This window comes from Herpailurus yagouaroundi, unplaced genomic scaffold (assembly GCF_014898765.1).
Source record: "Herpailurus yagouaroundi ecotype Mexico unplaced genomic scaffold, PumYag 253, whole genome shotgun sequence".
NCBI classification, from domain to species: Eukaryota; Metazoa; Chordata; class Mammalia; order Carnivora; family Felidae; genus Herpailurus; species Herpailurus yagouaroundi.
In genome coordinates this window covers 3,577,393-3,602,342 of record NW_024412470.1, presented here as the reverse complement: position 1 = coordinate 3,602,342, position 24,950 = coordinate 3,577,393, and the positions used below count along the sequence as shown (strand labels likewise).

Below are 24,950 nucleotides of genomic sequence, written 5' to 3'. Positions count from 1 at the left end.
ACATTCAAAAACAAAACAAATAAGGCAGTTAGGGAGGGTAGGAATTACTAGGTAACAAACACACCTATGAAAGAGCAGTGCATGGATACATTTTGAGGGAAATAGTGCATGGTAAAGCTGTTGCCCAGAATGTACTTCAAGAGGGCTTCAGAGAAATGACAATACATATGTTTGTAGGATCAAACTATAAATAGTTGCCTTCAACCTCCCTCCCCTGGCATAGGCATCCAGGCTGTCATTTCTTATCCAAACACGGAGGCTTCTCCTTAAAGAAATGCAAAGAGCCATTTAAGAAAATGCCTGTGTAGACGTTGACATCATGGATTTAAGTCCTCTTGCTTATGTTCTTATAATGGGAGGGATCATAATTGAGAGTGTTTCCTTTCCTCTCATGTAAAGGAAAGCTGAACAGCTGTGCATTTTGTTCTGTTTCATGTTGAGTATCCAGGCATATTCTCATTCAACAGAGATAGTGAAGGGAAAAGAGACATAATATCAGAGAAAATCCTTATTAGCTAAGCAGATATTTTTTAGATACGAATGGATAAGCAAAGGCCAATAGATATACGAGAACAAACTATATAAAGAGAATTATTAAGAAACCAAAACAACAGAAAATCTGATCATAGAGAAAAAAAGAAACAAAAACAACAAAAATGATATAATTTGAGTAATTTGAAATTGTCTTGCATCCACAAAACAAGTACAAGATACTCTAAAAAAAAAAACCAGAGGATTAGAAAGAGCAATTAAAGGCTAGTAATATAAATCCCAAAATTAAAAACAAGAGCTAAAATTTGTGGAAAATAAAGCCAAGGAAATCACCCAGTACCTAAGCAAAAGAAGCAGAAAAAGGAAAAAACATGACAAAGATATAAAGAAACATTAAAAAACATTGTTACTCTCAGATGAAATAATTGGAAATATAGAAAATCCAAAAGAAACTATAAACAAACTATTAGGAATAACAGGCGAAGCTAGCGTGAGCACTAGACACATGATCAATATATGAATTAAAGTATTTCTATGTCCTAGAGAGAAATAAATGGGAAGTACAATTTTCAACACCATTTCAAAAGCAGCAAAGCAATTGTTAAATACCTAGGAATAAATCCAGTGCAAATTTTACAAGGCTTAAGATTATAAAACATTGCTAAGAGAAAATAAATATGTTTAAATAATTGGAGTTTTAATAGAGACCTATATCATATTAATGGATTGGGAATGAGGTTTTGTTAAGATCTTAAGTCTACCCAAATTGAACAATCGATTTAATGCAATCCCAGTTTGTAGAAACTGACAAGTGGGTCCTAAAATGTATGGGGAAATATAAAAGACTTAGAATCCCAAAACAATTTTGGAGAAAAAAATAAAAGGACAAAATTGAAACACTTATCAGATGTTAAGATTCATAGTAGAAACAGTCATTAAGGCAGTGTGCTGTCATTGTAACAAGACTCACACCTATAGAGTCACTCAGATTTATAACAGAAGTGTTCCTGTAACTCAGTGGAGAACGTGGCCTTTTCAGTAAAAATGGTGCTGGGACAATTGCCTGTTTTCAATGGGGGAAAAATGAACCTTGTCTCGCATCACACACAAAAACTGATTTGCAACAGATTGTAAACTTTAAGTATTAAAGGCAAAAGAGTGAAGATTTTAGATGAAACTATAGGGAAATATCTTCATAAACTTGAGAGTAGATTAAGATTTCCTAAACAGGATATAAAAAGCACTAATCATAAATGAAAAATTTGAGAATTGGATTTCGTTAAAAGCAGAAGCTTCTGTTCATGCAAATACACCGTAAGAGAGTTAAATGGCAAGTCTCAGAATGCAAGAAGATGTTCATGATACGTATATCTGAATAGTACTTGAGTCCAGAGTATTTGAAATCTTCTACACAACAAAGAGAAAATGCATATAACTTGATTTTAAAATGGACAAAACACTTGATGAACATTTTATAAAAGAGGCTATCCAAAGGACCTCAAGCATATGGAAAAGTGGTCAATATCATTACTTGTCGGAAAAATGCAATTTGAAACCATGATGAAATTCCATTTTACATCCACCAGAATGGCTAAAATGAAAAGGGCTGACAGTGCTGGGTATTGGTGAGGTTGTGGGCTCACTGGCATTCTCATACATTGCTGGTGGGACTGTACATTGGTCCAGCCACTTGGGAAAAAAGTCTAATAGTTTCTTATAAAATTAAATACAGTGACCCAGCAATTTAATTTCTAGATATATACCTGAAAGAAGTTAGTACGTAATGTCCATCAAGAATGCACAAGAATGAGGGGCGCCTGGGTGGCTCTGTCGGTTCGTTGTCTGACTCTTGGTTTCAGTTCATGTCATGATCTCACGATTTGTGAGTTTGAGCTGCGTTTCAGGTTCTGTGCTGACAGTGCAGAGCCTGCTTGGGGTTCTGTCTCTCCCTCTCTGTCTGCTCCTCCCCGTCTCGTACTGTCTCTGTCTCTCTGAAAATAAATAAACTTTAAAAAAGATTATAAAAATAAAAAGAATGCACAAGAATGATCACATGTCCAAGAGTGATCACGTTTGTATTTTTCATAATAGACTCAAACTGGAAATAACCCACATGTGCATCAACAGGAAAGCTACTAAATAAATTGTGGAATATGAAATATTCTACAGAAGTTAAAAAGAGAGCCAAATGTTGATTTTCCAAATCACATGGATAAACCTTACAGCATTATGTTCAATAAAAGAAACCAGACAAATAAGAGTATATGTTGTATGATTCAATTTATATAAAGTTCAAGAACAGGCAAAACTGATTGATGATACCTTGAGTTATTTGGGTATTGACTGACTTCTGAGATGCTGGAAGCATTGTCTGTCTCTCTCTGGGAGGAGGTTATATGAATGTATACATGCATATATGCTTAAAAGTAGTTCAATTATTATGTGTAGGGTTAAACAAAGTAGAAATTAAAAAAACAAACAAAAATGGGTGATTGAGTGGCTCAATTGGTTAAATGTCCAATTCTTGATTTTGGCTCAGGTTCATAGGATCAAGCCCTGCATCAGGCTCTGCCTGCTTGGGATTCTCTCTCTCCCATTCTTTCTGCCCCATCCCCTGTTTGCATGCTGCGCGCGCGCTCTCTCTCTCTCTCAAAATACATAAATAAACATTAAAACAAACAAAACTGGGGCGCCTGGGTGGCGCAGTCGGTTAAGCGTCCGACTTCAGCCAGGTCACGATCTCGCGGTCCGTGAGTTCAAGCCCCGCGTCAGGCTCTGGGCTGATGGCTCGGAGCCTGGAGCCTGGTTCCGATTCTGTGTCTCCCTCTCTCTCTGCCCCTCCCCCGTTCATGCTCTGTCTCTCTCTGTCCCAAAAATAAATAAACGTTGAAAAAAAAATTAAAAAAAAAAATAAAAGAAACAAAACTAAGAGACCAATTCAGGTAGTCCTGACAGAATCACATATGACACCTAAAAAAATGAATGGAGAAAATGGGAGAAGATTATTCTCAAGTGTCACAAGAGATTTCTAAGAATATTCAGATTAAAGGGGCTCTCCAACTGTTAAGCAAGATAAGTTTAAAAGAAACATTTATAATGTTCTGATTAAATTATAGTGCATCAAGGAGAAAGGAACGTTCGTAGAATATTCTGGAAGGTAAAAACAAGCATATGTAAAGGAATAAGGATCAGCCTTATATCAGATTTCTCATAAGCAACTGAGTATTACAGGAAAGTGAAGCAATGTTCCCTCAATGTTCTAAGTCAATATATCAATCAAGTGTGAGAACAGAATAAAGATATTCTCTGACGGCAAGGAAGGGTGATGTTTACCTTTTAATGATGCACTTCTAGGGTTTAGTTGAAGTTGTGACTTTAGTCGAGCAAACGGAGGAAAAATACTAGAAATGGAGGACATGGGATTCAGAGAAAGAGAGACCCGCACAGGACAGAAGAGATGGGGGGAGCCCCCCACGACCACCATGACAAGGTCGTGAAAACATCCCCATGTGGTGTAAAAGGACAGAGTAACCCATGAAAGAACCCATGTGGGGAAAAGATCAAAGGAACTCCACGCAGTCAAAACTATAGATGGAGGGATAAAAACAACCAAATAAAAGGATAATTAGAAACTCTGAGAAAAATGAAATCTGGAGTAGGAAGTTATGACCCCAATTATACACAAATTATAATACAAGAAAACAGATTCTGTGTAACCTTGCTGCAAGTGAATGTGTTACTTGAATTGGCCTAGGGGTCTACTTTGAGTCAAACTGGCCACACAGAAAAATAAATATTATTTCTAGCACAAAATTGGACTGGTGGTGAAACAGTTTTGCAAATTCAACTTGTAATACATACAGAGCAGGAAGGTCCTATTTACTGTTGAAGGACAGAATATGAAGGTTCACTATCCTGACAATGCTAAGGGCAAAATATATCTGAGAGAAGGAGAAGGGCGGGGGAAGGGGCTGGAGGGGAGGGAAGAGGGTTACAGTTCTTCAGAGAAGGGAATTGAGATACTACTTAAAATTGGTGGAAAAAGAAATATAGATATATCGTATAAAGTCACAAAGGTAAACAATAAAATATTTAAAAATTATAATAGTTCTTGCGGTGCCTGAGTGGCTCAGTCGGTTAAGCATCCGACTTTGGCTCAGGTCACGACCTCACGGTTGGTGGGTTTGAGCCCCCTCTTGGGCTCTGCGCTGACAGCTGGAGCCTGGAGCCTGCTTCGGATTCTGTGTCTCCCTCTCTCCCTGCCCCTCCTCTGCTTGCACTCTGTCTCTCTCTCCCTCTCAAAGAAATAAATTAACATAAAAAAAATATTAGTTCTATCAAACTTTGAAATGAGTGAGTAGTAAGGATGGGGAAGGATAAATGCATTGGAGGGTATAAAAGCTCATTTCATAAAGAAATGGAACTTTCAAAGAGGTTTAGAGTCAGGACAGCGGTCACCAGGGGAATCCGGTGCAGACAGAGTTGGGAGACCTTCCCTCTGGGAGGAGAGGCTGCGGTCCCTGCTGGTTTTCACTCTCAGCTCCTTCACTACCTGCTGTGTGGCCATGTAAATGTGTTATTTTGTTTAAATGTTAAAATAAAAATGTAATGACCATTTGCTATGGGTGTCCCACCGCAAGTATTCATTTCTGCTTTCTTTTAGTAACAGTGACCAGATTTTCAACCCTTGCACATGGCTGCTGTTCTGGAAGGGAAGGGCCCCACCCTCACATTCCTCTTGTGCTCTCAGTGCCTGGATGCGGACTCAGCACATGCCCCATGGGAGGTCCATGAGACCTGAGACAGGGAACTTTGCCCACCATGTTTGGGGAAGGAATTTCCTCTCTCTTTTTCAGAGCCACCTAGAGGGAGGCCATCTTAAGGCTAGAGGTGAACAAGGACATATGGGGCCCCAAAAGCCGCTGAGGGCCGCATTATGACCATAGGCCTCAGAATGAAGACAACTGCAGGATTCAGAGAGGAGAGATGGGAAAATGCTTCTCTGGAGTTTCTGAGTCTCTCAAGAGTCACTATCTAAAGCATCACCTAAGACCAGTCCTACCACTGGAATAGTTAAGTTATGTGGGCCATTAAGCTTTATTTTTAAAGCTAGTGGAAGTCAGGTTTTCTGTTATTCACAACCCAAAATGTCTACAAGGCCAAAAAAAGAAAAAGAAAAAGAAAAAGAAAAAGAAAAAGAAAAAGAAAAAGAAAAAGAAAAACACTCTGAGAACATTTATGAACCAAAGAACAATATAGAATATTTTATAGAATTTGATGGGTTACAAAACATTTCCCCAGGTATGTCTGTAATCTTCACAGCATCCTTCTGGTAAGAATTGTTAATCATGTGTTACAAACGAGAAAACTGAACAGAATAGTCAGGAGACCTGTTCAAGTTCCCTTGGTCATAATTGACCTGATCTTTTGCCTCCAAGTCCCGTGCTCTTACCAAAATACCACATTGCAGGTGTAGACACATGAACCTTTGGAATAGAATAGAGAGCCCAGAAATAGATCCATGCATATGTGGAGCTTTAATGAGGGCAGAGGTGGCCTGGCATTTCAGTGGAGAAAAGAGGGATTATTTAATAAAAGGAGCTGGAAAAATTGGTTGTCCACTTGGAAAAAAATGAATTTGGATCCCACCCTTACACCATACCCCAAAATCAACTCCAGATGGATTAGGGACTTAAATGTCAAAAGCAAACTTTAAAACACTCAGTATAAAAATATAGGTGGATATCTTTCCGACCTTGGGGTAGGGAAGGATTTCTTAAACAGGCACAAAGAATATAAACCATAAAAGGAAAGATTTATGATTTTGACTTTATTAAAATTAAGAAATGCTGTTCATCAGAAGAATTCTTAAAGGAGGTAAAGAAGGTAAAAAAAAAGAAGCAAGCTACAAACTAGGAGAAATCATTTGCTAACAAATGATATAACTAGCAAAGGTTTAGTAACAAGAATATGTAACAACTTCTATAACACACTAAGGGAAGTACAAACAGCTCAATAGAAACAAAAATTAAAAATGAAAGACCAAAGTACCCAAATAGACATTCACTGAAGGACAAAAATATACAGCTGAAAACATATGGAAGGATGCTCGCCCTATCTACAACAGTGTAGACCAGCAAATCAAGATATAGAATAGCAAATCGAGACTACAGCAGATACTGCTTCATGCTCAATTTATTGGCAAGACTTAAGAATTGAAACTATACCCAAGTTGGAGAGGGTATGGACCAACTAGATTTCCTAAATATTGCTTCTGTAAATTGCTTAATCACTTTGGAAAGCTATTCGGCATTTTCTTTTAAAGTTGAACATCCACATGTTTTATGACCCAACAATCTTACAGCTATATATCAAAGATGTATTTGGTACTTTTGTGCACTGCAAGAAAACACAAAAAATATTCATAATAGCCATGTTTGTAATAGCAAGAGCAGATAACAAATGACTATCAACAGGGAAACAAATCAATATATTACAGTGTATTGTGGAATACATCTGGCCGGTGGAAATGAATGAGCTACAGCTACATGTGACAATGTGATGGCAAGTGCCTGCAAGTTGTCAGGTGACCACAGCATGATGCTCTTTATAATGTTCAAAATTACTAAAACTAAGCAATACATTTTTACAAACAAGCAAGGAAACAATAAAAGCATAAAAATTCAGCATGTGAGAGCAACACAGTCAGGTAATGGGATAGGGGAGAATCACGTAGGTAGATGTAAGTCTTGCTTGTGTCCTAATTCTTGGATTGTGTGGTTGGTTTTTATTGCCATCAAAGCAATGAACAAATGAAAAGAAGAATTCATAAATGAAGAAATAAAATACCAGTAATAACAATGCATCATAAATTAAGTCTTCTCATCGTGAAATGGGATTGATAATGGTTCCTTCCCCTTAGGATTGTTATGAGGATTAAAACTCTTAAAACAGTTCCTGGCATAAAGTAAGTTTTATATTAGTATTTGTGAAAGATAGAAAGGAAAGAGTGGAGATGAGAAGAATGGAAGGAAGGAAGGAAGGAAGGAAGGAAGGAAGGAAGGAAGAAGGAAGAAGGAAGCAAAGAAGGAAGGAAGGAGAAAAAAAGGAAGGCATACAGGAAGTTTGGAAAGTATTATAAATAATCTAAGTTTGAAGTCCATTATTAAAACATTAGTCCTGTGCAAAGAGGTGTGGGCTTAATCAGGAAAAATTCCCTACAGTGGGTAAAGTTTGAAAGGATTTTTTTTTAATGTAAAAGTGTTACTAAAATTTAAATACGTCAGTGGGTTGGTTTACTGGTTAATGGGTTAATGTTCCAGCTTCTATTTTCAGAGTGGAACTTAGTTGCCACGATAATAGGAGGTGACATTTGTTTGATTTTCCTCCTTTGAGTTGTGGAAGAATCCTATAAACTCCTCTATAAATAACCAAGTACAGGCTGAAAGATTTCCTGTAACTTACAGCCTAAAGCCAGTAACCTCTGATGGCTGTCTGAGTGACGGTTGAATCAGCAGGGTGGCAGCGTTCGCCAGGGGATTCTGTCTCCTCCAAGGAGGTTGGACTGGGCAGGAGCATCTTATAATTGCTTCCCTCAGTCCTCAGTAGTAGTGCATGAAGAGCCAACACACATGAAATGTTCCATGCAGTACCTTTGAGTACTTAAGTCAATGAATAAAGCTCAGCCCCTTTGGCCAAGGGAAACAGTGTCTAGCTGTTAATGGAGAGCATGCGGAGAATATACAATGATAAGTAATCAACCCAACCAAACTCCAGCTGGGCAGTGGGCAAGACTCCCCGGCCCCCAAACCCTTCATCTGAGCAAAGTGTGGATTGAACACATTCAAATGCTTTTAGTAAAATGCATAGTACCCTGTTATGTGCTGTTTAACGTGTGATGGGGAAGGAGAAGGCGTATGGAGAAGAGGAGTTGAGCTGGTAATGGGGTTTGGTTTACATGCAGAAATGGATAACTCAGACCACAGGATAAATGAGTAAAAGTTTTCAGCTTCTTTGTTGTGCTGGCCCTAAAGCTGCCCTTTATCTTTCACCAATTGGCCAGGATCAGATGCTTTCTCGCCATTGTTCAAATGCTCCTCAGCTCTCCATGAAGTAGGCTTCATAGCGGAGGGATGAGGGTCTAGGTGGGTGTCTTTTGGTTATTTTCTTATTTACATTTCACCCCTCTTCAGCAGATCATAAAGGGGAGTTGCTTAAAAAAAATAAAAACAAAACCAAAAGACTATATCCTACAACAAAGGAAGGTCCAAGTAGCAAAAAACATGAAAATGACTTTTTTTTTTCACCTTTTACCCCCCAGTAATAGTCTACCTTATTTTTTTCCCATTTGAATAAACATACATTAGGAAGACTAAGAAAAATATACAGAATTATCTAGTCTTCCACTAGTCAGACTATAAGAATTGATAACGCTTTCTCAAATCCTTGGATTTCCATACTCACCAGTTCCATTTGATCTAAGAATATTCTGCCTCTCCTCACTCCTTCCAGCAAGCTAATTTTGTGGAAAGACCAACTAATAGTTATAAATAGAAACTTGCTATTACAAAAAAAAAGTCACAGTATAGGGACAGGTCTTCCCAAGAAATGAAAAATAAAATAGAACGCGAGTCAAGGATTAAGTAATTTCAAATTCACCTACAAAACTGAAAGCCCTTGTTTTATTTTACATTCAAAGGATTTTCCTCTCTGTTTAGGTTGTGGTCTAAAAGGCATACTGTGATTTGTATAAGAAACGTGCTCCCATTTGTACCTTTAACAAATTCAGCTTGCTTTTAATTCTGTATAAGTGAATTTTACTTGTCTATAATTGAAAACCAGTTTAAAAAAAAATAAAGAAGGCCATGGGAGTGGATAGTCCAGCCTGCATTTTCTATCGTTTTCGTGACTCCAGTTGTTGGACGATGAAATTCAGGAGGGAGGGATGAAATATCTCCAGAGGCTTAGTTTAACATCATCAAAGCCTCTTCCCTCCCCCTTGCACATTACAGTATCTGCTTTACTAATCAGAGCGAAATTTATCATGTAGGATTTCGGGGAGATATTTATGGTGCCTGTAAGCACAATGGCTTTGCCTTGTATGATGTCAGCTATTCTCCTGAGGAGATACAAGACCACAGCTGGTGAGAGAAGAGACCGGGGACCATTTCACGATTTCAAAACAGAAGACCTTGTTGAAGAAGAGGGATTTTAAACAACATTTGCTTTTGTTTTGTTCTTTATATGACGAGCAGGTGTGGGAGTCGATTCGAGAGGGCCGCTTAGAAGAAAGTGGAAAGAGGGAGTGAGGTGAGTATTTTTGATGGCTGGTGAATGACTGAGATTTACAAACTTCATATGAAGTATGTAGTCCAAGCTCTTTCCACCTGTGCAGGTCCCAGAACCCAGGTCAAGGAGAAACAGGAGGGTGCTGTGAGAATTTTGCACTACGTTATGGCATCCTCCTAGCTAAACAAGATGGAAAACAAATATGGGACACATGTCTAGTGTGAACATACAAATGCTGTTTTAAATTCATCGTGCTTTATGGGTTAAGCATCTTAAGCACATGATCTCCTAGAAGATAGGATGAACGGATGTAAAGTTTACCACTTTGATTTTGAAAAAAGTTAGGGCCATCACACTGAATTATAAGAATTATTAAAAATGACTTCGGATATGCTAAATAGCACTGTGAAAAGTAAAGATTGATAGGTATATTAGAGATTATTAACAGCATCGACATTATTGCTATTAAAATCCTTGAATGCTGGCGCCAAGGATTTGTCCTTTTTATCCTTGTAACCCTGTGACTCTGTACAGCTTCTTACACGTAGAAAACCCTCAATAAACATTTGACCAATTATTAAACAAAAGGTAGCCACACATTTTAGGGGGGCTGCAAAACACCTGAACCACAGAAGGAAAAAGTAAGAGAACAGCCTTGCTTTATGAATCAAGTAGAGATCATTTAGGTGTTAAGTTTTCTAGCTGCTCATTTTTCAACACAAATCCTTGGGACAATCACATAGCATTATTTTAAACAATTGCTCTTAGGGGCCCAGGAAGCAGGCTTTTCTGCCGACAGGAGAGATGTCTTTTACAGCTGGTCGGTGTTTAGTTCTCTGAATTCCTGACTGAAGGAAGAAAATGACTAGGATGTAGGATATCTGACCTATAGATTGTTCATTCTCTGCATGAGTCAATCTTTGAAGTCCAAAGATAAAAATCATCATTAATCACAAAACTTTCCTATAGTCATGAGGTCAGATATTCCAGCCCCCTTCCAAAATGACCACACTGACTGGCAGTGGGAGAGACCGACCCAGACATGGTTACCTTTATGACACAGAACTCCTTCCCTCTGGCCGATGGTATGAATGAACAGGCAGGAAGAACAGAATTAAAAGTCAGCTAACCATTGCTGAGTCAATCCAGCCCACAGCATGTGAAGACTGAAGGGCCCCCTGACCTGAGGAGACTACTGAAAACGCAGGGCTGTTTTCTCCTTGGGGAGCGTTTTCATTAGGGAGGGGCACTGAGTCAGAGAGCCTGCCCATTGCTTTACTGGACAATGAACATTCCCACCATGCTGATCAAAGGTTGAGAATTTGGTACTTGTGGGAATGCTTCAATATCTCACCTGTGGCTGAAGCAGATGTGCATTTCTAAATGCTGATTCCTTTTCCTGTGACGCCAGGTGTACAAGAAGAGCTAAGGGGGAAAGAGAACCTTGTTTTCCCTATGAAAGTATGGATTCGGTCAATCCATTACAATTTCAAAAATAGTTATTCATTTTGTATCCCTCAAGTGAACAGACTATTATATTATCCTCAGGAAATAAAGAGGTAGCAATTGAAGAAAGACAAGAAGGAAGGAAGGAAGGAAGGAAGGAAGGAAGGAAGGAAGGGGAGAGAGAGAGGGAGGAAGGAAAGATTGGTGAGTAACTTTTTGTGCTGTTTCACAGACACATCGTCCCTTTAGGTCCTCACAGCAGTTGTTTAAAAATCTGACCGATAAGGAAGGTGAAACTCGGGGATCGTTACTTGCCTGGTGAGGTAGACGTTATTTATTTTCGTGGCCAGTGTCTGAATTTCTTTCTTTCTATTATTTTGGGAATTGCTCACTGTCTGTTTGTTTGTTTTTTAAGTTTATTTATTTTGAGAGACACAGAGAGAGTGCAAGCAGGGGGAGGGGCAAAGAGAGGGAGAAAGAGAGACTCCCGAGTAGGACCCACACTGTCAGCACAGAGCCTGACTCGGGGCGAGATCCCCCAAACCCTGAACTCATGACCTGAGCTGAAGTCAACAGCCATTGCTCAACCAGCTGAACCACCCAAGGGCCCTGAGGATTGCTTACTGCTGAATTCTTAGTAATGGAGATGGGGCAGGTAAGCCCCTTTTACTATTGGAACAGAAACTACTAGATGTTCACTTTCCCCATTTCCCCAGCCTCCTTTGAAGCCATGACCAAAACTCTAATAACCAGAGGAATCTGTGCCAGAAGTTCCTGAAAGGGAAAGAGTGGACGCGAGCTCTTCCTCCTGGAAGTGACTCTTCTCTCTGTCTCTCTGTGTGTCTCTGACTTTCTCTCTCTCTGCCGGTGGCTCGACGAAGACAGGAGAAAAATCAATGCATGGTGGTGGCTGCAGGGTATTCCTTACCAACATTTTTCTGAGACTTGATTTTGGGTTGTTCCTAGAAGCTGGATCCTGTGTCTTTGTTCTGTGGCCTTATCGTAAGTTTTTAGCTTTCTAATATCTTTTTCTTTTTATTTATTAATTAAAAATTTTTTTTAATGTTTATTTATTTTTGAGAGAGAGAGAGAGAGAGACAGAGTGTGAGGGAGGGAGGGGCAGATAGAGAGAGGGAGACCCAGAATCCAAAGCAGGCTCCAGGCTCCGAGCTGTCAGCACAGAGCCCGACGCGGGGCTTGAACCCATGAACGGTGGTGGGATCGTGACCTGAGCTGAAGTCAGATGCTTAACCGACTGAGCCACCCAGGCACCCCTCTAATATCTTTTTCCAAACAAACTTTATTAGAGACTATTTAGCATATGTAGAAACAGAGAAGAATGTAATAAGCAGCCATATATCAGTTACCCTCTTAAATGATTATCCGACATGGACAACCTTGCTTCATCTCTACCCCTCCCCATGTTCCCCCTCACCTGGATTATTTCAAACAAACCTCAGACCTCACGTTATTTCTTCCATAGCATTTTCGATCTTTATTTCTAAAATGTAAATATTATTTTAAAAATGACTACAGTATCATTACCCCACTTAATAAGAATAGCAGCTTAGTATTAAATTCAAAGTTCTCTGATTATCTCACAATTTTTAAACTTTAAAAAAAATTCTTCAAATCAGGATCAAAACAAATTGTTTTCAGTGTCTTTTAACATATAAATTCAATCTCTTGCCTACTCTTTCTTTTTTAATTTGCAGTGAGGAAGCCAAGTTGTTTGCTTGTAGCATTTTCCACAGTTAGGCTTTACTAGTTGGATCCCTGTGGTATCATGTATCATGCCCTTTGTCCCATGCATTTTCTGTCAGTTGGTTTTAGGTAGATCTAGAGGCTCGATCAGATTCATTTTTGTTTGTCAACCTACTTCATAGGTGATAGTGTGAACTCTATGAAGCCATATAATACCTAGTTGTCTCTGTGATGTCAGCAGCCATTGATGAGCCTTATTTAGGTACATTATTTCAGTAGGAGATGTTGATTTTATAAACTTCTTTTTAAACATTAAATTCTCTTAGTGTTTGTTGTAGCTTTTCTCTTTATTATTTTGACTTTCCCAAAATCATATCATCTGTGAATAGACATAATTTTACCTTTCTCTTCTACTCCAACATCCTTTTCATAAACTCCTCTTTTGACTCAACCATCCAGAATTTTATTGCCTTGCCTGCAGCTGAGAACTCTTTATAATATCAAAGATCAAAACTCTAGAAAGTGATAAAAACAGATTCCAAAAGAACATCTACTTCCCTGAACTCAAGCTTCCTCTTACCTTCCCCTTGATGACATCTATAAAGAAAACCACATGTGACAGAAAGCCAACACAATTTAAGCAAAAGAGTGATATTTTTGGCTCATGTGATGGAAAATCCAGTAGATCTGGCTCAAAGCAAGGCCTAGGTGATCAAATGATTATATTAAGGCCTCTATTTTTTTATCTCTTGGTGCTTATCTTTGTATGTCGGTCTCTTGTTTTTGTATTTCAAATGGCTTTCACCATTGTGATTGGGAATATGGCTATAACAGCTTCAGTTCACACTTCCTTATGGTTTCTCTCTTGGGGAAAAGATAGTCAGGACTGGCTCCCGTAGGAAAGTTTCAGGTGAAACTCTGATTGCTGCAGCTTGGGTCGCATGCTCTCCCTGAACCCAATCAATATGCCCTAGAGTGGGGTACTCTGGTACGTATGGATCACATGCCCATTTGTGGAATCAGGTAATGCAGAATGCCCTGCACAAGCCATTGGACCATAAGCTCCCAAAGGAATGCTTCTCTCAACAGCAAGGGTACTATTCAAACAATATTATGTCCATAATACCAGACCTCCCTATTCCTTCGATCACAGCAGTTCCATTACACATTTACTAAATAGCTGCTAGTTAGTGGGATCTAATCCTACCGGAGTTCATCCTGTTCTAAGCACCGTGGCATATCTAACACGATGTTTCAAAAACATGAGCCATGTATTGCGTGTTTCCTTGAAGAGCGATGCTCACAAAGCAGAATATAAATAAACGCAGCAGAGGTCAACGTGTTATAGAACAGTAGGGATTAAGGGAGCATCCTGGGCTGGTACGGATGAGCATGGTTCTTATGGAAGAGGTAGAACTTGAAACCTGAGGGATTCATGCAACAGGACAGTGTTGAGGACATAGGCACTAGTTGTAAAAACGAGGAAGGCAACTCTGGTCCTCAAGAAAGTTGTGGTCTAATGAAGAGATTAATAACACTTTCATGTTATTTGTGTGGTAAGTGAAAGTTATGTGGAGGTATATAAAGGATATGAAAGGAGCGGAGTCCAGTAAACCTGAAGAAGGTCAGAAAAGTACCCACAGGGCAGCTGTTGTCTGGTCTAGTCTTGCAGGAGTAGGAGTTGGTTAAGCGAGCCCATAGGGTGGAGTGAGGGTGGGCAGGACTGGGGTGCAGAACAATCCATGGTTCAGACATGAGTTTGGAGGTAAAACAGAGTTTGAGGGAGTCTGAGAGCGAGGAGAAACAAAGTCAGACAAAAGTGCAAAATTCATAGCCTTACATGTCAGGTAGGCAATATTACATGACAGAAATCTTCATAGGGTTACCGGTGCTTAGCCTTTTGTCTAAAGAAACAAAGGTTGCAAAATTTAAACTCTAAACAATAAGCATTGACATACTCATGTCCTTTGATTATTATAATTTCATTTCTGGTGTATATTTAATCAACAGTGGCTTAGATGATTTCCCTTTTTATTTCTTCTGTTGAATATTTAATGATCTGGAAATAACCCTTGAGTAAATGCCATACAAAGGGTCCTTGTTATTTTTTGGTGTTATGAGGATTTTTTGGTGATATGAATAATTTTACCCTCTGGTTTATGTGTTTGAAAAAAGACATTTAGACGCAAAGTCATAATTCTCTTTATAATTGGCATGTAGGAATCCCCAAGAACACTCTCAAATAGGTCCTGATGATAACCTGGTAGGACCATGTGATCATTTTTCCTTTCTCATGGTTCAGGGCAGATGAGAGTAAAAGATTTCACTTAGGCCTTTCCTATAAGTTATTTGCATGTTAAATAAGAGGAATGAACAAAATATACAAGGACTTTATACTAGGTCCCAAAGGAAATAAAAAATGGTTTTACAAGCTTTTCTTTTCTTTTTTTCTTTTCTTTTCTTTTCTTTTCTTTTCTTTTCTTTTCTTTTCTTTTCTTTTCTTTTCTTTTTTTTAATTTTTTTTTTAACGTTTATTTTTGAGACAGAGAGAGACAGAGCATGAACAGGGGAGGGGCAGAGAGAGAGGGAGACACAGAATCTGAAACAGGCTCCAGGCTCTGAGTTGTCAGCACAGAACCCAACGCGGGGCTCGAAATCACGGACCGTGAGATCATGACCTGAGCGGAAGTCGGACGCTTAACCAACCAAGCCACCCAGGCGCCCCTTTACAAGCTTTTCTGATGGACGAAGATTATAAATCCCATCCTCTTTCCCAAAACTCTGCCATGAGAAAGATAATAAAAAGAGTCAGATACTGTACTTCATTTTCTTAGAATAACCATAGCTTTGGGCTACCTTGGATGTCTGCTCTAGAGTTATGACTATCAAAGTCTCACCTTTTCAGGTCAGAGCTGGACATGGTGCTGGTGGTATTGAAATATTTGTCATTGTATTTGATAGGGAATAAAGGACACGTGAAGCTCTTCAATGGGCCTCTATCTAAGAGGACCCCATCCTTTTTCTTCTTCTCATTGACACCGAAAGAATCAAAGTATCTTCTATAGCAGGGAGAGAAGGGACTCTCTAGAGTCACATACCCTAACCACAAAGGGTTAGATAAAAGACTATATGAAGGGAACAAGGGGAAATATATATCTGTATATACTGAAATATTTCCCCAAACTTTATTTTGGAAGCACAAATCACGTTTTCTGGGTAAGACTACTCTCCGAGCCATCTGGATATGGAAGTGTGGGGAGAGAGGAGATCACAGTTAGGGAGGCCAGGTGGTGGATTCGAGATCCATTGAGGAAGGATGGAGTGGAATGGGGGCAGAGAAGGAAGAAGAGGCTTTAAATGTGTGATGACGGATAGGATTTGGAAAGATGGAGGAAAGAGATGAAAGTCCCAGAAACTCCTAGTGGCAGAGATCTGACCTGACCTGAGCTCACCTGGCCCTGGGATACTCCTACTCTTACTGACTCATGGGCCGACATACATCTCCAAAAGTGCAATGAGGAGACAGGCCCAGGAACTTGGAATCCATGGAAACCAAGGGAAGACTATTTCAATGCCTTTCCTGGAAGAAAAACTGAGCGTTTCAAAGGAATGAGAGATGACTCAAACCACAGCCAGTGTCGTGGATGGCGCTAAATGCTCAGCCTACCCTGAGTCCGCTGGAGGTGAGAAATGGACTACGGGGCTCCAGAGAAGCTCACGTGTTCTCGAGGCCTTGTTGGTCAATGCTGTGCATCTAATTTATCAAGAAAAGAGTAGAGCAGTGTTCTCAACCCCGAACTGAACCCTGAGGGGTTTGGGTTTGTTTGTTTTTTTGCTCATTCAAAGCATTTACGCACGGAAGCTCAAGAAACTACCACTTAAAAGTTGCAAGCTGTTGTTTTGACTCCCTAGAAGTTGTTTCATTTTTCGGGGTCACCTGTTGTCTTGTGGAGGAAGTGCCACTAGAATGGGTCCTTTAGTCACACAAATTCAAAGGTATCAGCTCAAAGCTCTTTAGAATAATATAAATGCACTGTTTACCTGAATGAACCTGGTTTATTATAAAACAGCAATGTCATAGCTTGGGGATGAAGAAACCAAGTGTGGGCCCCGAGTTTTACATGGTCCAATGATCCAGCTCTGCTCTGGCCATGCCTCTCCCCACGAGGCAAGGAATTTCTAAGCCAAGTGGATGTGTCCACCCGGAGCACATCCCCCTAACCCCTTAAAGACTAGGCACCAGGCGGGCCGATTTATGCATTTGGCACTGTAGGCACAGTGCCGAGGGCCCATGACACGCTTAGGGGCTGCAAAAGTGTTTTAAGTTCTTTTAAAATAAGAAGGAAAAAAATGAACTTTTAAGTTGAAAATGTGTTTTAGGCGTCCCTGGGTGGCTCAGTCAGTTAAGTGCCCCACTTCGACTCACGTCATGATCTTGCAGTTCACGAGTTTGAGCCCCATGGGGGTCTCTGCGCTGACAGCTCGGAGCCTGGAGCCTGCTTCGGATTCTGTGTCTCCGTCTCTCTCTGTCCCTCCCTTGCTTGCACCCTGTCTGCTCTCTCTCAAAAATAAATAAACATCTAAAAAATAAAAAAAAAAAGATGGGGAGCTTGGGTGGCTCAGATGGTTAAGCATCCGACTCTCCATTTCGGCTCAGGTCATGGTCTCCTGGTTTGTGAGTTTGAGCCCTGTGTCCGCCTCTGTGTTGATGGTACAGAGCCTACTTGTGATTCTCTCTCTCTCCCTCTCTCTCTGCCCCTTCAGCACTCTCTCTCTCAAAATGAACTTTAAAATTTTTTTAAAAAAGAAAGAAAATGTGTTTTATATAATATTGATATATTTGTCTCTGTGTCAATGCACAGAGATAAGATATAATTTGTAAGATATAATTTTTAAGTTTTTGGGTTTTTTTAAACATTTTTTTAAAGTTCATTTATTTATTATTGAGAGAGAGGGAGCACAAGCTGGGGAGAGGCAGAGAAAGAGGCAGACACAGAATCCAAAGCAGGCTCCAGGCTCCGAGCTGTCAGCACAGAGGGGCTGGAATCCACAGACCATGAGATCATGACCTGAGCCGAAGTCAGACACTTAACCAACTGAGCCACCCAGGCGCCCCTTTTTGTTTTCTTATGGGAGAAGGACGAACATAAAGACAAGAGTGCCCAGGACTTACTGAAGACATAAAGTGGCCCTGCCCCTGGGTACCCAGGACCCAAGATTTCCAGGACAAAATGGCCTAGCATGCTTCCAGGGTCTGTGTGGTTCTCTTCCCCCTTCTTCTTCTTCTTCTTCTTCTTCTTCTTCTTCTTCTTCTTTTTTAATTTTTTAAAAAGTTTTCTTTAGAGAGAGAGAATATGAGCAGGGAGAGGGGCAGGAGGTGGAGAGAAAGAACCTTAAACAGGTTCTACACTTGGCACAGAGATCAATGCGGGGCTTGAATCCCACGACCCTGGAAGCATGACCTGAGCCGAAATCAAGAGTTAGATACTCAACTGACTGAGCCACCCAGGCGCCCCTCCCCATCTCTTCTTTCAAGAGAAGTTTGCACCATTGGCATGAGCACCTCAAGGCACAGATGTGACCACAGGCCACTCTTAATATAACCTGTGGCTGGAGTTTGGATGTGTGGGCTAGTATGTCCATGCAGCTGTGCGTGGGGTTCCTGGCGACATATGTTATTGGGGGCAGCATGGAAAGGGGCAGATGAGGGCTGTGGCAGTTCTCTCTGCAGTATCGCGTTCTGGTGCAGCAATACTTGAGCAGAGCTGTGTGATAGTGTGATAGTACTTTGAACGAATGTAGGAAGTATCATTGATCATTAAGAAGATAACACTGTAAACCAAACTCATGAAATAGACGTAAGTTAAACTAAGGCTAATAATTTTTTGGTAAATAATCTAATGCTGAATTTTATCTCATAACTATCTAACTTTATTTTCTCTTGTCTTTATTTAGGAAAAGGTCTCAAAAAGCCATTGAAGTAGAAAGGTCTAACATGGTGAATGTGGAGGCAAGAAGATGGCAAGCTCTTGGGTCCTCGATGACATCACTGAGTCGCTGGGCCACTCTCGGGATCGCCTCGTATCTTGATTGTTAAACTCCCTTACTGTTTAAGATACGTTTGGTTGGAGTTTTTCTTTCTTGCATCAAGAAGGATCGTGTCGCAGGCCCATGAACCATTCTACATGTCCTCTTCTAGCTTCATCCAATAACAACACAAGCCCTCATCTCTCCCCCTTCCACCACTGCTGTCTCTCGACAGCCAAATAAAAGTGACACTCTCACCTGGAACAGCAGTGGTAAATGTACCCCCACCTCCATTCTTCCCTCCCAAAGGAACCTCTTCTTTCCCCGTAGGCACTGCCCAGGGTTTGAAATGTTACATATATTTGTTTATTTTGTTCATTGTCTGCTTCACCCCACTTGGTTGTAATCACCCTGTTGGCAATGGCTGTGAATCTTTTGTCCACCTAGGAATATCCAATGCCTACCATGTAGAGCCTGGCACATAATAGGCCTTCACTAAATATCTCTTGTAGCAATGAGTGAAAGAAAGAAGGAGGGAATGCTTTCTCCCAAGGCAATGGGACATGGTATCCAGACAAGCTGGACCATTACTTCAGGCAGAGCACTCTGCTTAATTGTTTATTCTAGTACAGTATCACATTCGGTTACAACAGAGTGGATGTCCTAAAAGCACCGCTGATAATTTCATGATTGTAGAAAGGGCTCGCTAATCCTCCCCGCTCTTGTAAGGCAATCAGCTCTCTTCCAAATACCCTCTTAGACTTCAGCCCTTCTCCTCAGTCAGCACATCGATCCATCACAGAAACATCTGGCAAGCCAAGTTAATCCTCGGCTAAACTGGGACAGGGCTGATAAGTCGGCCTTGAGAGTTGAAAAAACCAGCCCTGCTGAAGGAGAGGACATTTTTTTCAGACAGGGTGAGAGGCATAAGCCTCAGCCAGGACACTTCAGTTACGAGACGATAATTTCTCACAAAAGTGTTAGCTCAGACAGTCCAAATGCTGTTGTTGCACCAAAGAAATTCAGAGGAGAGCGCCTTGCTTCTTTCTCATCCACACAGGTAGAAGGGAAGCCGTGCCTCCGAGAGCTTAAGCTGGTGTTTACTGGGCCAAGCCTCCAGTTTATCCTGGGAAGCTCAAGGGTTCTGAAGGCCTTTTATGGGATTCACAAGGATAAACAACATCTTCAACATATGTTCTCGGAGGTCAAGCCTCAGACCCAAATCTGAGGATCGAAGGAGCTGCCTCTCTAATAATTCTGGACAGTTCCCCAACTTCGCACAAGCCATTTATTCTAGAATGTAAAACTTGAATACTAACCTTTTATCACCTGAAGTTCTGTGGTCATTTAGAAAATACAGTAGCACCCCATTTTAATTAGAACTGAGTGACAAGAATCAGCCCCTTATGGGTTTTCTAGATAATGGTCAGACCTAAACAAACAAACAAACAAACAAACAAACAGCATGCCTCTCTGAGTGGTATTTTGCAGTAATTTTTTTTCCCTTTACACTGCATTTTAGAATTCTAATAGAGGCATGCCTGGAAATTTTTTAAAACTTGTTAATGATTCATCCACTTTGAGAAAAAAATGGGTGATTTCAGGGGCCCAGGTGTGAACAACTGATTTAAAACCAGTGTTTCCTGGGGCGCCCGGGTGGCTCAGTCAGTTGGGCGTCTGGCTTTGGCTCGGGTCATGATCTCAGAGTTTTTGAGTTCAAGCCCCACATTGGGCTCCGTGCTAACAGCTCGGAGCCTGGAGCCTGCTTTGGAGTCTGTGTCTCCCTCTCCCTCTGCCTCTCCCCCACCTGTGCTCTCTCTCTCTCTCTCTCTCTCTCTCTCTCTCTCTCTCTCTCAAATAAATAAATAAATAAATAAATAAATAAAATGTAAAACCAGTGTTTCCTCAGTGCATTCGTTCCGCAAACATTTGATGAACACCAAATCAGAGTTCAGTTGCAGATGACAGAAACCACTGAACTAATTTCACCAGAAAGCTGTTTAACACAAGAAATGAAGTGCTTACAAAATAGAAGGCTCTGGAGGCCAGAAATCTAGGCCAACACCACATAGCTCCAGCCTGAAAACGGAGACCGTGGCTGCCACAGAGGAGCCAGGTGCATTCGCATTGGTGCTGGCCAGCAAGAGCATGGCTGTACCTCCTGACACGGTGGTTTTCAAAGCTCGCTGGGGTGAGGTGGATTGGGAGGCCGTTTCAAGAGGGGACCTTGACTCTAGGAGAATCTGCAAATGAACTCTTTTCTTGTTGGCTTTCTGGCCTCTGCCGTGGAGCATGCTTTTCCGTAAGAGAGAGACTTAAGACAGTTAAGTAAGCCCATTGGATGGCATTCGATGTACATTCCTACCCTCCTGGGATACAAAGTGAATAGGAGCCAGTTCCTGTCTTTGAAGAGCTTCGGGTCTAAGGAAACAGACAGACACGCGGACAGAGACATACACGCAGCTGGCGGTGTTGTGTTAGGGACAGGTATCGATGGGGCGGCCTACGAGTGATGTTTGCATCTGGGTTTTGTTGACATATTTGAAAACGCATAAGTTAATGGGCTTCACTTTAAAGAGAAAATATTCTATTATTAACGTGGGTCCCTTTGAACGGGAGAGATATCGATGCCTCCTTTGCTTCCTACTGTCCTGAGGAGGCCCTCTGTCTCCTTGTGTGGTTCTTCGCCTGTCCCTTCAGGAGGCACTCGGTGCCATCATCTGCATTTACTTAGGCGGCAGAGCTGGGGGGGGGGGGGTTACTTGGCAGTGATTAGTCATCGGGCCACTGGCAGAGACGACTGGCACATGGAAAGCCTGAGGCTGAGTTTACTGTTAGCCCTTTGAGTCACAGAGCACCTCCCGTCCCCACCTCCTCCCGCCCCCAGGCTGAACCCAGAGTCCTGTTCAAAGATGTTTCCCCTTCTCTTTGACTTACCTTCTGAATTCATTTTGGAAGAATGTACCAAGATCCTCTGAATCCTACAGGAATGTTGAACTTAGTGAAAAAGTGATGTGGTTAAGAAAGCAAATAATATGCTGAAAGATGTTCATTGCAAGTGGCTAGGGACATCAAAGAGATTGATGAATCTGCATTTCAAAAAGCTGGCAGGGGGTCACATTTCAGCTTACCTCATATCCATCCTGTTTCTATACTGGGTGTTCCCTGCCAATGATGTTTCTTCCTTCCCATCAGGACAGAATACTAATATAGCTAGCCCTGGGGTAGGGATGTCTGGAAAAGGTATTGTCTTCTTAAATCAAAGCAGCTCAAAGAAATTTGTCTTTTTTATTAACAATAGAACACAGTTGCTAACATTGGGTGAGCATTTACTATGTTTCAGGCACTGTGCCTAAGTCCTTTACAGGAATTATTTCATTTAATCCTCATAGAATTGCTGAGACCGATAATATTATGAGCCCTATTTTACAGTTCAGGAAAAAATGAGGGGAAAACAGGCTAAGAAAATTGGCCCCGTTGTAAGTGCTGGAGCAAGAATTCGAACTATGTGATGTTGATTTTTTAATTAACAATCATACTCGGTTGAAGTGAAGGGAAGATATATAACAGACATGGTTTAGTGGAATTTGTTTTTTAGGACGAGCAAGAGAGGAGACATTAATAATCTACTACAGTTTAGCTTCCACTGACAATCATGGATTGTTAAGAAACTGGTGGATAGAAGTGAATGACTGGGACGAAATAGGGATAAGCAGCATAGGGAGGGCAATGAATGACAGTCACTGGAAAGCCACCACTGCCACCATCTTTGAATGTCAAGGTTGCAGAAAGTCAAGTACTGTGGATTACCTCAGACAAGTGGCTGTTCAGACCTTGCTCCCACATCAGCATCAAGGCATGAGCCACCTCAGGAGATAGCTCGGATTTCACAAAACTCTTTAACTAAAACAAACAAAAATTTTTTTTTTCTTTGTGTTAATCCAAACCCCGCTTCCCTGTAGCATTAATCTAGTTGTTGTTACTAGCTCTATCTTCTGACGACATGTAACATAAATCCACCCCCCTTTCCACCTGACAGCCCTTCTGGGTATTTATCCAAAGAAAATGAAAACACCAATTTGAAGAGATATATGCACCCCTATGGTCATTGTAACATTGTTTATAATAGCAGAGACATGGAAACAATCTATGTGTCCATTGACAGATGAATGGACAGCGAAGGAGTGGTGTATATACGTGAAATAGAATATTAGTCAGCCATTATAAATAATGCAATCTTGCCATTTGTGACAACATGGATGGATCTAAAGGGCATTAGGCTAAGTGACATAAGTCAGACAGAGAAAGACAGATACCGTACAATTTCACATATACACGGAATCTTAAAAAGAAAACAAATATAGCAAAATGGAAATAGACTCAGGGATACAGAAACAGATTTGGATATGGGTCGGGGGGAGACGTTGGGGTGTGGCTAAAATATGTGAAAGGGATTAAGAAGTACAAATTTCCACTTATAAAATAAATAAGTCCTCCTTATAAATAAATAAGGATGTAATATACAATGTAAGGAATGTAGTCAATATTACTGTAGTAATAATGTAGTCAATGTAGTCAATAATACTGTAATAACTTTATATGGTGACAGATGGTAACTAGGGGATCATTTCATAATGTATAAAAATATCAAATCACTTTGTGGGGTGCCTGGCTGGCTCAGTCAGAAGACCATGTGACTCTTGATCTCAGGGTTGTGAGTTTGAGCCTCATCTTGAGTGTACAGATTGCTTAAATAAATAGACTTAAAAAATATCAAATCACTATGGTGTTCACTTGAAACTAATAGGATATTATATGTCGATTGGACTTCTGTAAAAAAGAAACGAAAATAAAGTGCCTCACTCTCCCGGCTCCTTCAACCATCCTTTATGCAACATGGATTTGAATCATTTATCATTCTAGTCTTTCTCTGTTTAGGCACACTTCAGCTCTAATCCCACTTTGGAGAAAGAATTTTGATAAATGAAGTATATAACATTGTATAAGACATGTTTAGGGGCTTTAAGCCTCAATTAAAGATAATTGTATAAAATTAACTATTGTTGGGGCGCCTGGATGGCTCAGTTGGATGAACATACGACTCTTGATTTCAGCTCAGGTTATGACCCCAGGGTGAGGGGTAGAGCCCTACATAAGCCTCTGCACTGAGCATGGAGCCTGCTTAAGATTCTGTCTCTATTCCTCTCTGTCCCTGTCCCCCACTCATGCATTCTCCCTCTCTCTCTCTCCCAAATTAAAAAAAAAAACAAACTATTTTCAATTGTCCCCTTAAAACCACATACGTATGTGTGGACCATTAGAAGGGTTTACTGGGTGTATATGTGAGTGATGAATCACTAAATTCTATTCCTGAAACCAATACCACACTCTGTGTTAACTAACTTAAATTTAAATAAAATCTAGGAATAAAAGAAAGAACTGTTTAGACTGGAATTATGACCTCCCTTGTTCAGACACCTTAAATGAGACCTAAATTTATATTAGCATTTTGAGTCATCTTGCATCAACTAAGCCTCTAAATCTTTTCCACACCAATGGCTGCTAAGCCACAGACCAAGGGACAATCACTATAAAGGCGGCACAGAAGAGGAAAGAATGTGGGTTTTCCAAGCTTTTTCATCCATTTAGCAATTCATGTTAATATTACCCATTCATTCATCAACTCACTCTCTTGTCCATCCCACAAGCATTTACCAAATACATAAATCTGTCCAGTTATGCATAACATACTTGGGTGGGCTGAATGTGAAAGAAATATGAGACATTAGTCCCTGCCTTCAGGAAACCTATAATCTAGCTAGGGAGGGGGAAAAACCTACAAAACAAGATGAGTTCTTGAAGCATCACACTGGAAAAGCATGGAATTGATTCAGAAACCCTGAATTCTAGACAGAACTTTGACTGAAGCCAGTCACATCACTTCTCCGGGCTCAGTTTTCTTATTTAAATAATGAGACGCTTGGAGTTTTCAG

General features: G+C 40.5%; 1 long non-coding RNA gene across 1 annotated transcript; it reads left to right on the top strand.

The window, feature by feature from the left end:
• The first annotated feature begins 9,515 nt into the window (after positions 1-9,515).
• LOC121020907 (uncharacterized) lies at positions 9,516-20,671 on the top strand. The gene is made up of 3 exons (XR_005786353.1): positions 9,516-9,635; positions 9,747-9,801; positions 18,886-20,671. It is a non-coding gene; the product is annotated as an uncharacterized LOC121020907 (long non-coding RNA).
• The last annotated feature ends 4,279 nt before the right edge of the window (positions 20,672-24,950 follow it).